Source organism: Oncorhynchus nerka, linkage group LG15 (genome assembly GCF_034236695.1).
Source record: "Oncorhynchus nerka isolate Pitt River linkage group LG15, Oner_Uvic_2.0, whole genome shotgun sequence".
NCBI lineage: Eukaryota > Metazoa > Chordata > Actinopteri > Salmoniformes > Salmonidae > Oncorhynchus > Oncorhynchus nerka.
This window is the reverse complement of record NC_088410.1, coordinates 67,533,732-67,553,273: the sequence shown is the minus strand read 5'-3', so window position 1 is coordinate 67,553,273 and position 19,542 is coordinate 67,533,732.

Below are 19,542 nucleotides of genomic sequence, written 5' to 3'. Positions count from 1 at the left end.
GGTCAAATCATTTATACTTTTACCACTGATACTTAAGTATCTTTTAGCAATGACGTTTACTTAGTATTTTACTGGGTGACTTTCACTTTTACTTGAGACATTTTCTATTACAGTTTTTCTCAATTGCTAAAACACTAAAACCCATTGGCTGAACAAATTTCTCAGTTGCCTGGACTCATTTAGCTAATTATGCAGTCTGTCAATACTTTAAACCATTTCACATGGTAAAACACAATTTGCAGATCTCACTTAGACTTTTCAGCAAAACGCTAAACACATTCTCATTCTCTAAACACTTTCTGCACTCTAATCCACATGTCATCCATACTGGTAAACACAAGTGGCGAGTGGTAGAGAACATATGTCATTGATTGAACACAACCACTCAAAATTGATTTAACCTGTTTCAAATGATGCGACACAACCAATATAAGCCAGTTCAGAGAGCAAACAGGTTGTTGAAGGTGGGAAGGAGAAAGTCTGAGAATGGATACTGTAGTACAGTGCATTGTAGGCTGTATACTGTACAATGGACAAATTGTATGGCCCTGAACATTGTGCTTTCCATTTATTACAGTTTTTCTCAATTGCTAAAACACTAAAACCCATTGGCTGAACAAATTTCTCAGTTGCCTGGACTCATTTAGCTAATTATGCAGTCTGTTGTCAATACCTTGGATCCGCCAACTGTTCCTCAATCTTCTTCTGATGACTACAAGCATAGATTATGAATCTTCAAAACCTACACTATAGGATGTATGTGTTTAGGAACGGGGGACGAAATTCAAAAGGGACGTGTTTCCAATTAACAGTAATTAGACCCTAGAAATGTTATTCCATCATCTTAATATTGGAACTTTGTCCCTTCATTTGCCTACTACTGTCTATAAAATATCATAATGTGGGTTTTTTCTTGGGGACAAGGTATCGGAACGCTTTGAATGGTCTACAAAGCATGCCCCCAGGTCAAAGTTGGCTTGATGCAGACAAGGATTATATTGTTACTCCACGACATAGTATGTTATCACAACTCTATTAAAATGACATTCTATACAAGGTGTCACTTCAGTCCTTCTATTTGATGGGAACCTAGCCCCTACCCACCTCAAGTTAGCTCTTTCATGCCAACAAAAGGCGACATCAAAAATGGCTCTCTAAAAATTGCTCTTCTCAGATTTGCACTCGCAAACTCTGGTTTGGGGAGTAACCACCATAACTACTACTCTACCAGACAGACAGACTCCTTTTTCACATGCTATTACCTAACAACCTTATTCTAAAATCGATTACGTCAATATTTTCCCTCAATCTACACGCAATAAATACCCTATGATGACAAAGTGAATATCGGGTTAATACATTTTAGCAATGAATTACAAATAAAAAACACAAATACCTTATTTACATAATGATTAATCCCCTTTGCAATGAGTCTCAAATTGAGCTCAGGTGCATCCTGTTTCCATTGATCATTCTAGAGCTGTTTCTACAACTTGATTGGAGTACAACTATGGTAAATTCAATTGATTTGACATGATTTGGAAAGGCACACACCTGTCTATATAAGGTCCCACAGTTGACAGTGCATGCCAGAGCAAAAACCAAGCCTAATCAAATTTTATTTGTCACATGCGCCGAATACAACAGCTGTGGACCTTACCGTGAAGGTCTTACTTACGAGCCCTTAACCAACAATGCAGGTCAAGAAATAGAGTTTAGAAAATTCTTCCTAAGTAAACTAAAGTAAAAAATGTCAATTAAATCCATAAGTAACACGTGACAATTACATAACAATAACGAGGCTATATACATGGGGTACCGGTACCGAGTCAATGTGCGGGGGTACAGGTTAGTTGAGGTCATTTGTAAAGGGACTTTGCATTTGTAATTAACAGTGAGTAGCAGCAGTGTAAAAACACTGGGGGGGTGAGGGCTCTTTGACAATTGTTTTGGCCCTTCCTGTGACAACGCTTAGTATATAGGTCCTTGATGTCAGGAAGCTTTTCCCTAGTAATGGACTGGGCCGTACGCACTACCCTCTGTAGCGCCTTATGGCCAGATGCCCAGCAGTTGCCGTACCAGGAGGTTATACAACCTCTCAGGATGCTCTCGATGGTGCAGCTGTAGAACTTTTTGAGGATCTGGGGATCCATGCTAAATATTGTCAGTCCCCTGAGGGGGAAAGGTTTTGTCGTGCCCTCTTCACAACTGTGTTGGTGTGTTTCGACCATGATAGTTTGTTGGTGATGTGGACACCAAGGAACTTGGAACTCTCGACTCGCTCCACTTCAGCCCTGTCGATGTTAATGGGGGCCTGTTCAGCCCTCCTTTTCCTAAAGTCCACGATCAGCCCCTTTGTCTTGCTCACATTGAGGGAGAGGTTGTTGTCATCGAGCCAGGATGTCCTGAGGCATGGTTCCAGGGTTCAGGTCCTCTGAAAGAGGGGAGGGAGGGAGAGGGAGAGAGAGAATTAGATGGTGCATGAGACAGGAGAAATACTCCAGATATAAGATTGACCCTAGCCCTCTGACACAAACATTTGCAGCATAAATACTGGAGGCTGAGATACGAGGGGTCGGGAGACACTGTGGCCATGATCTATGATTCCCCAGGACAGGGCCTATGATTCCCCCGGACAGGGCCTATGATTCCCCAGGACAGGGCCTATGATTCCCCCGGACAGGGCCTATGATTCCCCCGGACAGGGCCTATGGTTCCCCCGGACAGGGCCTATGATTCCCCCGGACAGGGCCTATGGTTCCCCCGGACAGGGCCTATGGTTCCCCAGGACAGGGCCTATGGTTCCCCCAGGACAGGGCCTATGGTTCCCCCAGGACAGGGCCTATGGTTCCCCCAGGACAGGGCCTATGATTCCCCCGGACAGGGCCTATGATTCCCCCGGACAGGGCCTATGATTCCCCCGGACAGGGCCTATGATTCCCCCGGACAGGGCCCATGATTCCCCCGGACAGGGCCCATGGTTCCCCCGGACAGGGCCCATGGTTCCCCCGGACAGGGCCTATGGTTCCCCCGGACAGGGCCTATGGTTCCCCCGGACAGGGCCTATGGTTCCCCCGGACAGGGCCTATGATTTCCCCAGACAGGGCCTATGATGTAGTGGACCCTACCAGAAAAGATTTAATTACTTTTTGCATTTATTATGCTTTACGTCTTACATATACACAAGAACAACACATTTCTCAATTTTGGTGAAAGTTGGCCATTAGCTAACCACAACTTTCCTGTCAAAGACATTCATGAACTACGACAACTATCGATCTGACAGTGTGGGGTAGAGAAATTCCAACTAACGGGTGAAAAATTAACCAGGTTCTTTCTGTGTATTTGCAGAACAGTATACAAATACACTAATAATACATCCAGTCTCTGGTTATTGGTGATATTTTCCATTCTGCCCTATTGTGACCTTTGACCCCTTACAAAGGGCCTTAAATTTCCACATTCTGGATGTCATCCTGCTGAACTTTCATTGTTTGATCTAGCGTGTGAAAAAAAATCCCTCACTTGTCCCATGTGGGCTGACCTACGGTGTAGTTGGATGGAAAGGTGCTACTTGATGTAGACATGACGTGATTTGTGATGAGGGGAAATGTCAATCAATGACAGTTGAAATTGCTAATTTATTCTGCACATTGCTATATTTGTTCATGTAGACATTGAATATGTTTCATATGTGGGTGATGCATTTCATTTGTAGTCTTTCTTAATTTGTCCTTTTGAAATATATTTAACATCATTTGGTGGGATGTCTGTAAGAAATCACTTATGACGATCAATATTTCAATTTAGTGTAATGACATCAAACACTCACTTCTCCTGAAGGGCGTACATAATATGATTCACTATTCGCCATAAATGTAAAAGCATTAGATTGCCGTATGCATGGCCCAAAAGGACTTTCCACCACATTTCCTGTTCATGCAGAGAATTGAAAGGGGGCACTTTGGGAGAACTGAGATGTTTGATACAAATTACTGAGCAACTCCTCCCTCCTTGAAGTAATCATTGCTTAGACAGGAATGGGCAGGTGAAACCAAGGGCTCCACTACATGTCTTTAACCTGTCTAGTTATTTCTAATCAGTGATTACTTCTAGGGAGGACAAAAGGAGGGATACATGTAAAGATTGAGCGAGCCACTACTGTCAGCTGCACTATACTTTTGACCTCACCTGTATATTGTCTGTAACCATTCCACAGATATCTTGTACAGTGGAAACACTTGAGTCTCTGCCTCGTCCACATCAGCAATAACTCATCACTCCTACTCCAGGTAAATTCATTAGCATGAAGTTTGATACCCATACGACCCCACTCAACCCCAGGAGCCAAGTGTTAACATTCAATCTAACCTGGGGCCTTACGTATCAAGAGTCTCAGAGTAGGAGTGTCCTCTCGGATCAGTTTTGCAGTTTACAACAAGAATAAGATTATAGACACATCCTAGATCAGCAATTACTTTGAGATGATTTGTGGATGAAGTCCCAGGTCCCCCTCTGTCCATGTTATGTTGTTCATTTGGATCTTAACATGGCTTTTGGGGGCCCTAACCAATATTTGGTTTAGGGGCTGCCCACCTCGCTGGAAAAACGTTGTAGTGCCCTCCCCCCTCTTGACGGTGGAGAGAAATTGAAATTGTTTAATTATTTACATTTCAATTGTGGCCATTTTGCCATTGTGCAGGGATAGGTTTAGCAATTTTGAATACATTTCATGCAATTAGACTCATTTTGCCATGGAGCAGAGAAAAGGTGCAGTATTACAGTGAATTTGCTGCAATTCTATATATTTTGCCAAGATTTATGCAATGTTAACCATATCTGAGTGAGAGTGACCTAACAATTCTTGGTGGATCCAAGAAGTACAAGCCCCCACACCATTCTCCAACCTCTGAAATGTTGTCTTTGATGTGTGCATTTTCAAGTACCCCTTAATATTTAGTCTCTGTCTGTCTGGTAGAGTAGTGGTTATGGTGGTTGCTCCCCAAACCAGAGTTTGAGAGTTCAAATCTGAGAAGAGCACATTTTAGAGAGCCATTTTTAATGTTGCCTTTTGTTGGCATGAAAGAGCTAACTTGAGGTGTGTAGGGGGGTAGGGGCTAGTTCCCATCAAATAGAAGGACTGAAGTGGCACCTTGTATAGAATGTCCTTTTAATAGAGTTGTGATAACATACTATGTCGTGGAGTAACAATTTAATCCTCCTGATTCAGAATGATCTAGGCAAAGCTGATCTTAGAAAAGTACTCCTCTGTACGCATTTATGAAATGTCTCAGGCTAAGAATGCTGAACTGGAATCAGTACCCCCCACCCCCCGTCAAAGTAATGTTATTCATTCTACTCACAAATGCTAAATAGATCCTAGTTCAGCACTCCTACTTCAAGCCACCAAGTGACTGTTGGGTATTGGGTGCTAAATGTCTTGAACAGTGGTTGAAAAAGTACCCAATTGTCATACTTGAGTAAAAGTAAAGATATTTTAATAGAAAATGTCTCAAGTAAAAGTCACCCAGTAAAATACTAAGTAAACGTCATTGCTAAAAGATACTTAATTTATACTTATACCACTGATACTTATTTGACCTTCCATATATTAAGCAAACCAGACAGCACAATTCTCTTGTATTTTTATTTAAGAAATAGCCATGGGAACACTGAGACATAATTTACAAACGAAGCATGTGTTTAGTGAGTCTGCTAGATCAGAGGCAGTAGGGATGACCAGGGATGTTCACTTGATAAGTGTGTGAATTGGACCATTTTCCTGTCCGGCTTAGCATTCAAAATGCAAAAAGTACTTTTGGGTGCCAGGGAAACTGTATGGAGTAAAACATATTATTTTCATTAGAAATGTGGTGAAGTAAAATGTAATGTTGTAAAGAAACAGAAAGAGTACTAGTACAGATACAAAACCCCCCAGATATAAACAGAATGTAGTGGAGTAGTTTAAATACATTTTTGTTAAGTAATTTACACCACTGGACTTGAAAGGAACACCTCAATTACCTCGACTAACAGGTGCCCCCACACATTGACTCTGTACAGGTATCCCATGTATATAGCCTCGCTGTTTTTATTTTACTGCTGATCTTTAATTATTTGTTACTTTTATTTCTTATTTTTTACTTAACACATGTTTCTTACAACTAAATTGTTGGTTAAGGGCTTAATGTCAGCATTTCACTGTAAGGTTTACGTCGGGCCCTCATACCACCCTCATGGAGTCTGTTTCTGACCGTTTGAGCAGACACATGCACATTTGTGGCCTGCTGGAGGTCATTTTGCAGGGCTCTGGCAGTGCTCCTCCTGCTCCTTCTGCACAAAGGCGGAGGTATCGTTCCTGCTGCTGGGTTGTTTCCCTCCTACGGCCTCCTCCACGTCTCCTGATGGACTGGCCTGTCTCCTGGTAGCGCCTCCATGCTCTGGACACTACGCAGACAGACACAGCAAACCTTCTTGCCACAGCTCGCATTGATGTTCCATCCTGGATGAGCTGCACTACCTGAGCCACTTGTGTGGGTTGTAGACTCCGTCTCATGCTACCACTAGAGTGAAAGCACCGCCAGCATTCAAAAGTGAACAATACATCAGCCAGGAAGCATAGTAGTGGTCTGTGGTTATCACCTGCAGAACCACTCCTTTATTGGGGGTGTCTTGCTAATTGCCTATATTTTCCACCTGTTGTCTATTCCATTTGCACAACAGCATGTGAAATTTGTTGTCAATCAGGGTTGCTTTCTAAGTGGACAGTTTGATTTCACAGAAGTGTGATTGACTTGGAGTTACATTGTGTTGTTTAAGTGTTCCCTTTATTTTTTTGAGCAGTGTATATATGTCCAATAAACAGACGTTCAAAATTCGGAATGTAAAGCAAAAACGACTGGAAAGTTATTCAAGAGCAGCTGTAGTGAATCAAGCATCTTGGGATTACCTGAAATAGGTCAAAGTATATATTTTAAATGTTCCAATTTATTTCATCTTTATTTAACTAGGCAATATGAACTCAACAACATCAACATAGACACAAGTTACCTACTATATTTGGGAAACAGGATTAACACAGAGAGAACTTGGCAAAACACAATGCATGTTTCTGTAGTACGAGTAGGTATATACAGTATCATCAGTAACAATTGTGTACAAGCGACCTAGCTAATAAAATACTGGGGCTAGCGGTCATTAGTTACATTTCAACCACAGCGATTCCCCAATTGAGGCGCAACAGAGTTCACCGGCAAATGCAGGTGAATTAATAACTAAACCAACGAACGAGAAATGGTGAAGGCTACCAGAATGAAGAGAGACATTTTTCCAAATAAACGTGGTGAGTGCACTGCAGTGCGTGCAAACCTGGTCAAGAACTACAGGAAACGTATGATCTCTGTAATTGCAAACAAAGGTTTCTGTACCAAATATTAAAGTATGCTTTTCTGATGTATCAAATACTTATGTCATGCAATAAAATGCTAATTAATTGCTTAAAAATCATACAATGTGATTTTCTGGATTTTTGTTTTAGATTCTGTCTCTCACAGTTGAAGTGTACCTACAGTGGGGCAAAAAAGTATTTAGTCAGCCACCAATTGTGCAAGTTCTCCCACTTAAAAAGATGAGAGGCCTGTAATTTTCATCATAGGTACACTACAACCTATCCTATGAATGAAAGTTTACAACGTAGGTGCACACAGGTCGAGAGACAAATTTGAGGTGACATTCAAAACCGCCTTGCACACTCTTGACTGCATCTAGCTGATATAGGGTGTACTCGTTAGTCCAACAGTTGCAAACGAGAGTTTGCACAAATTCAGGTAGGTTTATCCCCGTTTTGTTCCGTTTTAAGAAATGTTTTTCAACAAATTAGGCGGAATGAATACACCCCTGATCACGCGTAAATGCAGTTCACTCTCAAAATAGCCACGTTATATTCATTCTCTTCCATTTGCTTGTGGACTTCAATGCATAACACATCAGTTGTATGTGACCAGGCGAAAAAATCTTTCCAAGCCAACCGCTACACACAGCCTACTGTATGTACATCGTTAGCTAAAGTAATGTCATAGTCAGCATAGCCAATAAAACTAATGCGGTAGTAAACTCGCTGCAATCATGCAGTAACTTAGTGTACATTCAGTAAGCAGTTACACCGGCAGGCCCCAGAGTCAATAAATAAGTAATACCAAAAGCTTACCTTGACTTGGAAGAGTTCCAGTGACCTGTTGGAAAATCATAGCCACCGAGCTAACACAGCATCCCTGTAGCTAGCTGCATTTTCTAGCTAAGTAATTGAAAGTGAAAAAAAATTACACACACTCGCTATTTCTCTTGCGTTTCCTTCATTTTGGAAGAAATGAATATGTTCAAAACTGTTCAACTATTGTCTTTCACCATCTTTGAGTCAACTACTCACCACATCTTATACACTGCAGTGCTAGCTAGCTGTAGTGTATGCTTTCAGTACTAGATTCATTATCTGATTTGTCACGCCCCGGTCTTAGTTATCTTTGTTTTCTTTATTCTTTTGGTTAGGTCAGGGTGTGACATGGGGGATTTATGTGTTTCTTCTAGTCTAGGTGTTTTGTATGTGTATGGGGCTGTTTCCTTTCTAGGTAGTTTGTATGTCTATGGTTGCCTAGATTGGTTCTCAATTAGAGGCAGCTGTCTATCGTTGTCTCTGATTGGGAACCATATTTAGACAGCCATATTCTGTGGGTACTTTGTGGATGGTTGTCTTTGTGTCATTGCACCAGATAGGACTGCTTCGGTTTTCACATTTGTAGTTTTGTATTTTGTAGTGTTCTTGTATATCGTCTATATTAAACATGTTGAACACTAACCACGCTGCATTTTGGTCCTCCTCTCCTTCAACGGAAGAAAACCGTTACATGATCCTTTGATTGGGTGGACAACATGTCAGTTCGTGCTGTAAAAGAGCTTTGATAGGTTGGAGGACATCCTCCGGAAGTTGACGTAATTACTGTGTAAGTCTATGGAAGGGGGAACCATGAACCTCCTAGGTTTTTTTATTGAAATCAATGTACCCAGAAGAGGACGGAAGCTAGCTGTCCTCCAGATACACCCTGGTGCTACGCTACAGCGTGCTGTTGAGGCTACTGTAGACCTTTGCAAATAGTGTTTTAATCAGTTATTTGGTGACGTGATTATATTTAGTATAGTTTTATCTAAAAAGTATAACTTTTCAAATGTTTTACAATTAAATATTTTTTGAAATTCACTGAGTAGGATGGTACTTCCCTTCCTCCTCTGAGGAGCCTCCACTACCATGGTTGTATACACATCTTAAAAAGGTAGTTTGTAAATGTGTAGAATGTCTTTGTTTTGGGTCCACACTGGCAAGTTAACTTGTCAATTAGACAGTCACAAAGGATTTTCTTCTGAGTAACTGATCAGGACATTGCACTTTCCATTCAGCATCAGGCAACTTTGATGTAAGCCTTGATCACACCTGTAGTGACTACTTCTATCCGTCACGCCCATTGTTGCGTATCCATTCTTAACTAGATACAGCACCAGGCAAAAGTTTGGACACACTTACTCATTCAAGGGTTTTTCTTTATTTTACTATTTTCTACATTGTAGAATAATAGTGAAAACATCAAAACTATGAAATAACACATATGGAATCATGTAGTAACCAAGAAATTGTTCAAAAACAAATCAAAATGTATTTTATATTTAGCCACCCTTTGCCTTAATGACAGCTTTGCTTCACCTGGAATGCTTTTCCAACTGTCTTGAAGGAGTTCCCACATGCTGAGCACTTGTTGCTTGTGCTCCTAGACCTTAGTGCTGCTTTTGATACCATCGATCACCACATTCTTTTGGAGAGATTGGAAACCCAAATTGGTCTACACGGACATGTTCTGGCCTGGTTTAGATCTTATCTGTCGGAAAGATATCAGTTTGTCTCTGTGAATGGTTTGTCCTCTGACAAATCAACTGTAAATTTCGGTGTTCCTCAAGGTTCCGTTTTAGGACCACTATTGTTTTCACTATATATTTTACCTCTTGGGGATGTTATTCGAAAACATAATGTAAACTTTCACTGCTATGCGGATGACACACAGCTGTACATTTCAATGAAACATGGTGAAGCCCCAAAATTGCCCTCGCTAGAAGCATGTGTTTCAGACATAAGGAAGTGGATGGCTGCAAACTTTCTACTATTAAACTCGGACAAAACAGAGATGCTTGTTCTAGGTCCCAAGAAACAAAGAGATCGTCTGTTGAATCTGACAATTAATCTTAATGGTTGTACAGTCGTCTCAAATAAAACTGTGAAGGACCTCGGCGTTACTCTGGACCCTGATCTCTCTTTTGAAGAACATATCAAGACCATTTCGAGGACAGCTTTTTCCATCTACGTAACATTGCAAAAATCAGAAACTTTCTGTCCAAAAATGATGCAGAAAAATTAATCCATGCTTTTGTCACTTCTAGGTTAGACTACTGCAATGCTCTATTTTCCGGCTACCCGGATAAAGCACTAAATAAACTTCAGTTAGTGCTGAATACGGCTGCTAGAATCCTGACTAGAACCAAAAAATTTGATCATATTACTCCAGTGCTAGCCTCTCTACACTGGCTTCCTGTCAAAGCAAGGGCTGATTTCAAGGTTTTACTGCTAACCTACAAAGCATTACATGGGCTTGCTCCTACCTATCTCTCTGATTTGGTCCTGCCGTACATACCTACACGTACGCTACGGTCACAAGACGCAGGCCTCCTAATTGTCCCTAGAATTTCTAAGCAAACAGCTGGAGGCAGGGCTTTCTCCTATAGAGCTCCATTTTTATGGAACGGTCTGCCTACCCATGTCAGAGACGCAAACTCGGTCTCAACCTTTAAGTCTTTACTGAAGACTCATCTCTTCAGTGGGTCATATGATTGAGTGTAGTCTGGCCCAGGAGTGGGAAGGTGAACGGAAAGGCTCTGGAGCAACGAACCACCCTTGCTGTCTCTGCCTGGCCGATTCCCCTCTTTCCACTGGGATTCTCTGCCTCTACCCTGTTACGGGGCTGAGTCACTGGCTTACTGGGGCTCTCTCATGCCGTCCCTGGGGGGTGCGTCACCTGGGTGGGTTGATTCACTGTTGTGGTCGGCCTGTCTGGGTTGGCGCCCCCCTTGGGTTGAGCTGTGGCGGAGATCTTTGTGGGCTATACTCGGCCTTGTCTCAGGATGGTAAGTTGGTGGTTGAAGATATCCCTCTAGTGGTGTGGGGGCTGTGCTTTGGCAAAGTGGGTGGGGTTATATCCTTCCTGTTTGGCCCTGTCCGGGGTGTCCTCGGATGGGGCCACAGTGTCTCCTGACCCCTCCTGTCTCAGCCTCCAGTATTTATGCTGCATTAGTTTATGTGTCGGGGGCTAGGGTCAGTTTGTTATATCTGGAGTACTTCTCCTGTCCTATTCGGTGTCCTGTGTGAATCTAAGTGTGCGTTCTCTAATTCTCTCCTTCTCTCTTTCTTTCTCTCTCTCGGAGGACCTGAGCCCTAGGACCATGCCCCAGGACTACCTGACATGATGACTCCTTGCTGTCCCCAGTCCACCTGGCCATGCTGCTGCTCCAGTTTCAACTGGCCTGGGCCCTAGGACCATGTCCCAGGACTACCTGACATGATGACTCCTTGCTGTCCCCAGTCCACCTGGCCATGCTGCTGCTCCAGTTTCAACTGTTCTGCCTTACTATTATTCAACCATGCTGGTCATTTATGAACATTTGAACATCTTGGCCACGTTCTGTTATAATCTCCACCCGGCACAGCCAGAAGAGGACTGGCCACCCCACATATGCTCTCTCTAATTCTCTCTTTCTTTCTCTCTCTCGGAGGACCTGAGCCCTAGGACCGTGCCCCAGGACTACCTGACATGATGACTCCTTGCTGTCCCCAGTCCACCTGACTGTGCTGCTGCTCCAGTTTCAACTGTTCTGCCTTATTATTATTCGACCATGCTGGTCATTTATGAACATTTGAACATCTTGGTCATGTTCTGTTATAATCTCTACCCGGCACAGCCAGAAGAGGACTGGCCACCCCACATAGCCTGGTTCCTCTCTAGGTTTCTTCCTAGGTTTTGGCCTTTCTAGGGAGTTTTTCCTAGCCACCGTGCTTTTACACCTGCATTGTTTGCTGTTTGGGGTTTTAGGCTGGGTTTCTGTACAGCACTTTGAGATATCAGCTGATGTACGAAGGGCTATATAAATAAATTTGATTTGATTTGATTTGACTTCACTCTGTGGTCAAACTCACCCAAAACCATCTCAATTGGGTTGAGGTTGGGTGATTGTGGAGGCCAGGTCATCTGATGCAGTACTCCATCACTCTCCTTCTCGGTCAAATAGCCCTTACACAGCCTGTAGGTGTATTGGGCCATTGTCCTTCTGAAAAACCAATAATAGTCCCACTAAGCGCAAACCAGATGGGATGAAGTATCACTGGAGAATGCTGTGGTAGCCATGCTGGTAAGGTGTCCCTTGAATTCTAAATAAATCACAAACAGTGTCACCAGCAAAGAATCCCCACACCATCACACCTCCTCCTCCACGCTTCACGGTGGGAACCACACATGCGGAGATCATCTGTTCACCTATCATCTGTTCACCTACTCTGTGTCTTACAAAGACCAAAAATCTCACATTTGGACTCATCAGACCAAAGTTTTTTTTAAATAGGGCATCAGTAAAATAACAATAGTGAGACTATATACAGGGGGTGTACCAGTACAGAGTCAATGTGTGGGGGGGGGCACCGGTTAGTTGAGGTAATATGTACATTTAGGTAGAGTTATTAAAGTGACTATGCATAGATGGTAACATCAGAGAGTAGCAGCGGTGTAAAAGAGGGGGGTGTCACGCCATGACCTTAGAGATCCTTATTCTCTATGTTTGGTTAGGTCAGGGTGTGACTCGGGTGGGAAATTCTATGTTTTCTGTTTCTTTGTTTTTGGCCGAGTGTGGTTCCCAATCAGAGGCAGCTGTCGATCGTTGTCTCTGATTGGGGATCATACTTAGGCAGCCCTTTTTCCCACCATTAGGTTGTGGGATCTTGTTTTCTGTTTAGTTACTGTTGCCTGACAGAACTGCGTTTTAGATTTTGTTATTTTGTTTGAGTGTTTTTTCAAATTAAAATCATTAACACTTTCCACGCTGCGCCTTGGTCTACTCTTTCTACCACGAACGAGAGCCGTTACAGAAGATCCCACCAAAAATGGACCAAGCAGCGTGGCCAGGAGGAGTGGACATAGGAGGATATCCTGGATGGAGAAGGACCTTGGACGCAGGCCGGAGAGTATCGCCGTCCAAGGGAGCAGATGGAATGGCGATGATACGAAGAGTTAAGTCAACGACAGAAGCCCGAGAGGCAGCTCCCAAAAACATTTTGGGGGGCACACGGGGAGATTGGTGGAGTCAGGGTTTAGACCTGAGCCAACTCCCTGTGCTTGCCGTGGGGAGCGTGTGACCGGTCAGGCACCGTGTTATGCAGTGATGCGCACTGTGTCTCCAGTGCGCATTCACAGCCCGGTGTGCTCTGTGCCAGCGCCCCGCAGCTGCCGGCTAGGGTGAGCATCCAGCCAGGACTCGTTGTGCCAGCTCTACGCTCCAGACCTCCAGTCCACCTCCACGGCCCAGTATATCCTGCGCCGGCTCTATGCACTATGCCTCCAGTGCTCCTGCACAGCCCAGTGCGTCCTGTGTCAGCGCCCCGTACTTGCCGGGCTAAAGTGAGCATTCAGCCAGAACGGGCTGTGCCAGCTCTACGCTCAAGACCTCCAGTGTGCCTCCACGGTCCAGTATATCCTGTGCCAGCTCCATGCACCCGGCTTCCAGTGATGATCCATGGCCCAAAGCCTCCAGTGATGATCTATGGCCTGAAGCCTACAGTGATGATCCATGGCACGAAGTCTCCAAATCAAATCAAATTTATTTATATAGCCCTTTGTACATCAGCTGATATTTTTTTATACCTTTATTTTACTAGGCAAGTCAGTTAAGAACATATTCTTATTTTCAATGACGGCCTAGGAACAGTGGGTTTAACTGCCTGTTCAGGGGCAGAACGACAGATTTGTACCTTGTCAGCTCGGGGATTCGAACTTGCAACCTTTCGGTTACTAGTCCAACGCTCTAACCACTAGGCTACCCACTAGGCTACCATCAAAGTGCTGTACAGAAACCCAGCCTAAAACCCCAAACAGCAAGCAATGCAGGTGTAGAAGCACGGTGGCTAGGAAAAACTCCCTAGAAAGGCCAAAACCTAGGAAGAAACCAAGAGCGGAACCAGGCTAGGAGGGGTGGCCAGTCCTCTTCTGGCTGTGCCGGGTGGACATTATAACAGAACTTGGCCAAGATGTTCAAATGTTCATAAATGACCAGCATGGTCAAATAATAATAATCACAGTAGTTGTCGAGGGTGCAGCAAGTCAGCACCTCAGGAGTAAATGTCAGTTAGCTTTTTATAGCCGATCATTAAGAGTATCTCTATTAGAGGTCGACCGATTATGATTTTTCAACGCCAATACCGCTACCGATTATTGGAAGACCAAAAAAGCTGATACCGATTTAATCGGCCGTTTTTGTTTTTTTACATTTATTTGTAATAATGACAATTAAAATAAGTGTTCATTCAGTATTGTTTTAACTTAACATAATACATCAATAAAATCAATTTAGCCTCAAGTGAATAATGAAACATGTTCAATGTGGTTTAAATAATGCAAAAACAAAGTGTTGGAGAAGAAAGTAAAAGTGCAATATGTGCTATGTAAGAAAGCTAACGTTTCAGTTCCTTGTCTTCAATATTCCCAGGTAAGAAGTTTTAGGTTGTAGTTATTATAGGAATTATAGGACTATTTCCCTCTATACCATTTGTATTTCATTAACCTTTGACTATTGGATGTTCTTATAGTTACTTTAGTATTGCCAGTGTAACAGTATAGCTTCCATCCCTTTCCTCGCTCCTCCCTGGGCTCAAACCAGCAACACAACGACAACAGCCACTAGATCGAAGCAGCTTTCACAAGATTCATGCCGCCAAAAAACTGAGCACCATCACATAATGTGACGTAAATCGAGCGCGCTCAAACTTCCCATCATTATGATTACGGTAGTCATTTTGTCACCCTCATCATGGCAAAGACAAGGAGAAATGCATATGATGCAGCTTTCAAGTTGAAGGCGATCGATCTGGCTGTTGGAAAAGGAAATAGAGCTGCTGACAGCGTGGAGCATTGTCAAAAAATCCACTATCATCAACGGGTTTCGAAAGGCTGGACTGCTATGTGTTGAAGAGGGCAGCGATCCAACATCAGATGAAGCAATTTGGAGGCTATTCAACTCCGACACCGAAGGAGATAACTTCAGTGGTTTCAGTGCACAGGAGGAGGAAGATAGTGACCAATTACTTTCTTGGTAGGCTACTGTTTACTGCTATTTAAAAAAAAAAATGTTACAAGCCGTGTTTCGTTAAAGCCTATTTATTTTTGTTACAAGCCGTGTTTCGTTTAAAAGCCTATTTATTTTTGTTACAAGCCGTGTTTTGTTTAAAAGCTGTGTAAAGTTCATTTGTTTCAATGTACCGGTAGACATGTGCGGCTTATTTATGTACAAAATACTTTCTTTTTTTATTCAGTGGGTGCGGTTTATATTCAGGTGCACCTAATAGCCCAGAAATTACGGTATGTATACTAAGATCATGTGACAGATCATGTGACACGTAGATTGGACACAGGTGGACTTAATTTAACTAATTATGTGACTTCTGAAGATAATTGGTTGCACAAGATCTTATTAAGGGCCCCACCTTTCCATTTTAAACTTTGTTTTTTGAAACAAGTAATTTTTTTCATTTCACTTCACCAATTTGGACTATTTTGTGTATGTCCATTACATGAAATCCAAATAAAAATACATTTAAATTACAGGTTGTAATGCAACAAAATGGAAAAAACGCCAAGGGGGATGAATACTTTTGCAAGGCACTGTATCGTGCACCAGCTGTTATTTACAAAAATAAGTAGTCCGCCGCCCCTTGTCTTACCAGACGCCGCTGTTCTATCCTGCCAGTACAGCGTCTAACCAACCAGCTGTATGTTGATAGTGTCGTTGTACAGCCACAACTCCTTGAAGCATAAGATATTACTGTTTTGAATGTCCCGTTGGTAGTTTAATCTTCTGCGTAGGTCATCTATTTTATTCTCCAAAGATTGCATATTTGCTAGCATGGAAGGAAGTGGAGGGTTATACAATTTATGAGGCTGGAAACTCTAATGAATTTATCCTTTGCAGCAGAGGTAACTCTGGGTCTTCCCTTCCCGTGACGGTCCTCATGAGAGCCAGTTTCATCATGATGATTTTTGTGACTGCACTTGAAGAAACTTTCAGATTTTCCATATTGACCTTCGTCTTAAAGTAATGATGGATTGTTGTTTCTTTTTGCTTATTTGAGCTGTTCTTGCCATAATATGGACTTGGTCTTTTACCAAATAGGGCTATTTTCTGTATACCACCCCTACTTTGTTACAACACAACTGATTGGCTCAAACGCATTAAGAAGGAAAGAAATTCCACAAATTAATTTATCAAAGCCCACCTGCTAATTGAAATACATTCCAGGTGACTACCTCAATGAAGCTGGTTGAGAGAATGCCAAGATTGTGAAAACCTGTCAAGGCATGTGTGGCTACTGTGGTATATTAATTTCTGTATTACCAAAGAGAGAGAGAGACACTTCACACACCAGTCAGAGTTATACTTAAACTACACCTTTAATAATAATTAAGCTTTGCAATAGCATTTGACTTTCAATAATTCACTATCTCTAATGAATAGTTGAGAGTGTCAACATAATGGCAACAGATATTTTATAGCAAACATCCACCCCCCTAGTGGACATGACAAACCACAGATAATAGGAACTGTTCAAAAAGAAAGACTTTTAAATGAGAGAGGAGTATCCCATAGCCAGATAGCATTCGCTACAAATTATCATTCAGTTTGGTCTCCAAGATGAGGTTCTAATCTCGTTCCTGGTACTTCATAGTACAAAAACACCAACTCATCCAATGGCATATATCAATTGTCAACTCTAGATACTCCCATCTCAAGTAAAACCCCTACTCCTGGACAAGCTCACTGAGGGGAGTGAGCCTCTAGGTCATAAACTATCTCAAGATAAGTGCAACATCAGAGGGGACATACAATGGTTCCAGACACTGCCATACACCTCCCCCCAATGGGAAAAGGAGGGAGTGACTGGCGTACAGACAGGGAGACAAGTAATTGGTTCCACATTAATTACGCCATCCCTTCACATGGTTTAAGAATAGGTAAAGACACATTCACATAAGAAGATGATGTTCCATTCTGTCCTCTTCTCTTTCTGATATTCTGCATAGCACCAGAGACATGTGAAAGACAAGCCTGACCTCTCCCCTCTCTGGGCCCCAAGTGACTGAACCCTAGCTGAGAAGGGAAAAGTGCAACTGCCAACACTATAGTCCAAAGGGATACATTCTAATGACAAGTATCTCACATAAGCATATTATGCAAATAAAACATCTTATCTATGTTACCCAACTAATTCTGATTCATCCACCACACTACTTTGAAGAATCTCAAATATATTTTGATTTAAAAAAAAATTGTTTACTACATGATTCCATATGTGTTATTTCATCGTTTTCTATAATGTAGAACATTGTAAAAATAAAGAACAACCCTGGAATGAGTACGTGTCTCCAAACGTTTGACTGGTACTGTAATAGAAATGTAATTACATCCAACACAATGTTGAAAAACAGAATGCTTCCCATCACAAGATCACACAACTAGATGTGAGCTTGACGTGATCCCAACACTGCCACCAATGTAATGAAAGAAAGTGAAAGCTGCAACAGGGAGTCTAACCAGAACTTATATGTGGAAAAGTGAACTCTAACACCTGTTGCCTTGAAAGTCTAGTAGGCCTCTGAGCAGAGGCAGTAGGCATACAATGCTGGCATATGCTTTGTTACAATAGCCTAAGTATATAACATGATTGACACAACTGTAATAATCATCATGAAATGGCCTTGGAAGTGCCATAAGTGTAAGCCAACATAATTCCTCATTTTACGTTACCACTCCTAAAGGACACCAATAAGAAAAAGGGACTTGCTTGGGCCAAGAAACCTAGCAATTGTCACGCCTGCTCCCGCTGCCCTTCATTACGCACACCTGTCACCATCATTACGCACAGCAGCGCTCATTAGACTCGCCTGGACTCCTTCCCTTAGTTGATTGCCCCGTCTATAACTGTCTGCTTCCCCGTTTGTTCCCGGTGTCTGCATTAATGTCGTTATGTGTTAATTTCCAGACACTGTCCTATCCTGTTCCGTTCCATGTCCGTTGATAATTCAATGTTCACTCTCTGTACAAGCTTTTCGTCTCTACCAGCATCGATCCTTACAGCAATGGACATTAGAACGGTGGAAATCTGTCCTTTGGTCTGATGAGTCAAAATGGGAGATTTCTGGTTCCAAACTCTGTCTTTGTGAGATGCAGAGTAGGTGAACAGACGATCTCCGCATGTGTGGTTCCCACTGTGAAGCATGGAGGAGGAGGTGTGATGGTGTGGGGTTGCTTTGCTAGTGACACTGTCTGTGTTCTATTTGGAATTCAAGGCACACTTAACCAGCATGGCTACCACAGCATTCTGCAGCGATATGGCATCCAGTCTCGTTTGCGTTTAGCCTCTCTAGGGGGTGTGGATGCTAGCGTCGCACCTGGCCAACATCCAGTGAAATTGCAGAGCGCCAAATTCAAAAACAGAAATACTCATTATAAAAGTTAATGAAACATACAAGTGTTATACATGGATTTAAAGGTGAACTTCTTGCTAATCCAACCACGGTGTCAGGTTTCAAAAAGGCTTCGCGGAGAAAGCATACCATGGGATTATCTGAGAACAGCGCCCAGCAGACAAATCATTACAAACAGTTCCCAGCCAAGTCGAGTTACACAAGTCAGAAATAGTGATAAAATGAATCACTTACCTTTGATGATCTTCATATGTTTGCACTCACAAGACTCCCATTTACTCAATAAATGTTTGTTTTGTTCGATAAAGTCCATGTTTATATCCAAAAACCTCCGTTTTGTTAGCGCGTTTTGTTAAATAATCCACTGTCTCAAACAACATCCGGCGAAATTGCAGAACGTGAAACTCAACAAAACAGAAATTCTCAATAATAATAAATATACATAAAAGATACAAATGTTATACACAAGCTTAAAGATAAACTTCTTGTTAATCCAACCGCTGTGTCAGATTTCAAAAAGGCTTTACGGCGAAAGCAAACCATCTGATTATCTGAGAACAGCGCCCATCAGACAAATCATTACAAACAGTTAGCAGCCAAGTAGAGGAGTAACAAAAGTCAGAAATAGCGATAAAATGTATCACTTACCTTTGATGATCTTCATGTGGTTGCACTCCAAAGACTCCATGTTGTACGATAAATGTTAGTTTTG